Consider the following 4,221-nt stretch of genomic DNA (forward strand, 5'->3'; position numbering starts at 1 on the left):
ACTCCCAAGCATGTATTAGTTTGCTGCGGCTGAGGTAACAAAATACCACAAACCTGGTGGCTTAAACAATAGAAATGTCTGAGATCAAGGGGGCAAGAGGGTTGTGTCTTCTGAAGCCTCTTTCCTTGGCTTGTAGATGGTCACCTTCTCCTCTGGGTCTTCTCAGTTTTCCCTCTGTATGTGTCTGTATCTTTTTTTGTTTTTTAATTTTTTATTATGTTATGTTAGTGACCATACAGTACATCCTTCATTTTTGATGCAATGTTCTATGATTCATTGTTTGCGTGTAACACCCAGTGCTCCATGCAATACGTGCCCTACTTAATACCCATCACTGGCCTATCTCAATCTCCCACCCCCCTCCCCTCTGAAGCCCTCAGTTTGTTTCTCAGAGTCCATAGTCTGTCGCGGTTCATTCCCCCTTCTGTTTACCCCCCTTCATTCTTCCCTTCCTTCTCCTACCGATCTCCCTGCTGTTCCTTATGTTCCACAAATGAGAGAAACCATATGATAATTGTCTTTCTCTGCTTGACTTACTTCACTTAGCATTATCTCCTCCAGTCCCGTCCATGTTGCTGCAAAAGTTGGGTAATCATTCTTTCTGGTGGCTGAGAAATATTCCATTGTATATGTGGACCACATCCTCTTTATCCATTCGTCTGTTGAAGGGCATCTCGGCTTATATGTGTCTGTGTCTTAATCCCCTCCTATATAAGGACTGCAGTCATATTGGATTAGGGCCCATACTCTAATAGCCTCATTTTAACTTAATTACTTCTTTAAAGACCCTATCCCCAAATATAGTCACATTCTGAGGTAATAGGGTTAAGACATCAATATATGAATTTTGGGAGATACATTTCAGTCCATAACCTTGTATAACAGAAATTCATTTCTCAGATCAAATGTCCCCTCCTCAGAAGGTGCATTCACTTGAGTTTTGGTCAGAGCACCCTATTTAATTTCCTCATAGCACTGAAATTATCTTGTGTGTTTATCTGATTGTTTGTTTATTCTGTCTCCTTCACAAGAGCACAGAGACCCTGTGGGACTGATCCACTGCTGTATACCCAGCACCTAGATCAGTGATGGCATATAATAGGCATTCAATACATAATTGTCAAAATAAATGGCATTACTTGTAAGACAAAGATTCAAAATACTTTGACTTTGGAAATGATATTTGGAAAAAAATGATGTTTCAAGCTTCAAGAAATTTTGTCAAATATAAGATAAATTTAAAACAAATCTCTTTTTCAAATATTTATATAAGAATTTATAAAAGTCTTTCAAATATTCTAGCAAATTCTGAAATATAGGTTGAAAGGAAACCATATTTAAAAGTAGTAGAACACGTACTAGTTCTGCTAATTTTAATGTGTGTGGATTAGTAAATGAATGCCATAGGAAGTTGGCATCTGACTTCACAGCAGGCCATAGGGCTTAATCGAAATTTATAACAAGACTCATTTTTCTTAGTAATCACACAAAGAGAATTTAATCATTACTCTTAATCTCTATTTAAAAATTGTCTTTGTAAGCAGAGCATAAATTTTACTTACATGAATTTTTGACTCATATGAGAGAAAAATTTTCTGGAAATGGACATTCATGAAAGAATTGTTAAAGAATAGGCAGAAGGTATGACTTCCCAGTACTATTGTGCCTTTGGTTGGTCCTGCTGTTTCCAATATTATGGTTTTAAAAAGTCAAGGAGTGAAAATTCAAGCGGTTGGCCCACAGTAACCTAAACACCAGTGGTAGCGTTAGAAATGTCATCCAGATTGAAGCTATAATTACTCAATCATGTTACAGTCCAAGTATTACGTGCTCATGAATATTGTATGTTGTTACTTGGACAGCACTCTGAGCCAACAGACTAGGAAATACTATCATGAAGGTCACCCAAGTATTTTGGCTAAAATATGGTTTCCAGAATTCAAATTCTGTGTTGGTAAGGGGCCAGGGATAGAGTGAGTAGCTTCACTTTGGTTTTCTCTCTTTCTTTTTCTCTGCCTTATAAGATATTTCTTCCTGTCTGGCTCAATCTACCCTTACCCTTGTCTTCACCAGGACTCTGTTGGTTTTTAGTGGGCAGGAACCTGACTCAAAATGGCTAAAGCAAAAGCGAGTATAATTAGATGACTTAATTGGAGGAGACAAGGATGACTAAAACCAGCAGCTCAGATGATGTAATTAGGACCTACCTTCTCTCTCTCTCTCAACTGTTTCTTTCCTTGTGGTAAACGTTCCAAGGATCTAAGTGGCAACTTCCAGAAGTTCCAGTTTTATGTCCTGTTTGTATTTTTAGTGAGAATATTTTTCCTTCCCAACATTTCACACAAAATATGTGGAATTGGATCTCATGGACTCTGGTTTGTTACATGTCTTTTCTTGCACCAATCATTCCATAATACATAACCCAGCCCTGCAAGAGGCACATGGACTAAGAGTGAGGTAAGGCAGACTCCAAATGGAAAACCAGTGTTGTCACCATAAATAGTGGAAATGGATGCCAAGCGGTCAAATCCTTGAATGTCCACTAACAGGTCCTTCATTATTGAGTGTATGGTGAATCGGATATGAAACTTTTAAATGAATTGAACTTTAACACTGATGTTTTTGGAACGATGTGGCCTATTAATTCCCTATTTGGCCTCTTTGAATTGTCTACAGACTCATATTACAGTTGTTTATGAACTTAACTTTCTATATTATGAGCGTCTGTAAGACAGTAACTTTATCATCTTTATCACCATAATCCCTCCAATATCCAGCATCAGAATTCAATACATTTTCAATAACTGCTAACCTAATGACTTTTTAAATAAATCTTTATGTTATTATGAAAATAGGGAAAACGTGATGGGCAGTAGGAAGTTCAAATTTATCAATTTCCACCTTGTGAATAAGCGATGTTGTATACTATTTGGATCAGCTCCTCCTTTTTTAAGGATTTTCTTAAAATAAATGGTGGGAATACCTATGGACATGCCCTCTCTCCTTGGAATATTCTAAAGCAACATTGTGGGCAGTAGAATGCATACTTCAGGGAAACTAGCAGATTGTAGATATACATATCTGCATACTGACTCCATAAATATAGAGAATGCCCTTTTTGTAAAGGTTGCTATACCCTTTCATTTCCAACCCTGAATAAATTAATAATGCCCATCACTTTCTCCTCTGTTTTCTTGCCTCATAGACCTCTTGAACAACTTTGCCTTAACAAGAAAATGTGATCATTGCAAGCTATGTGAGTGAGTTTCTCCTACAAGTTATCCCATTATTAAGATTGGAGCTCTTCATCAATATGTTGAATGCCTGAAACTAATATAACATTATATGTGAGTTATATGTCAATTAAAATAATTAATTACTTTAAAAGAATCAAAAGAAATAAAGATTGGAGCTATTTAAGTTTTTAAAAATAATGATGTTACATTTAAGTTTATCACACACCTAAGTTCTCTTATCACTTTCTATGCAGTGTAGACTGCTTTTTGATAGTTTTATCTTGTCATTTGACATTATTTGACAAAGGAAGAATACTGAAGAAAACTCTGGTAATACTCACTACTACGCTCTAACAATATCCATTCATTTATTAAAAATGTTTATTAAGTGCCTACTGTCTATAGGCCCTGGGGCTTTGAGCAGAAATACGATATAGACACTGTGCTCTAGGATCATGAACCCACATTAGAATAAAAGACATGTACAAATACAGTGCTACATTGTAGGTCCTTTCTGTAGCACCATTTCAAATTCAACACATTAAATGATAAAACATTCTACCGGGCATCAGGAGATGGTAAAGCTATCTAGGGGAGGAAATTTCTTTCAAGGCAGTGAGAGGGAAGAGCGAAATGAAGAACTTGGCAAAGTCACAGAAACAACAAACAAAGTTTGACCATCACACATTTTCCTGGAACATTGATGGAAAATTAATCCCAACAAGAAAATTAAAGAGTGCAAACAATGTTTAACACCTATCTATATACGTGATCTGGATCATGTTTTTCATCCCATTAGCCATGCATCAAGGAACCAATGGAAGAGAAGAACCATTTCCATCTTGGTTCTTGGTCAAGGGGCTCTTTTGTAGCTCTGACCTTTCCTGAGTCTCCCATTGCAGAAGTTAACACACTTTCTATTAGTATATCTCAGGGTGGGGAATTACAGAGAATAAAGATGAAATATTCAGCTTACTTATCTCAG

The sequence above is a fragment of the Ursus maritimus genome, unplaced genomic scaffold, assembly GCF_017311325.1.
Source record: "Ursus maritimus isolate PB19 unplaced genomic scaffold, ASM1731132v1 scaffold_11, whole genome shotgun sequence".
Lineage (NCBI taxonomy): Eukaryota > Metazoa > Chordata > Mammalia > Carnivora > Ursidae > Ursus > Ursus maritimus.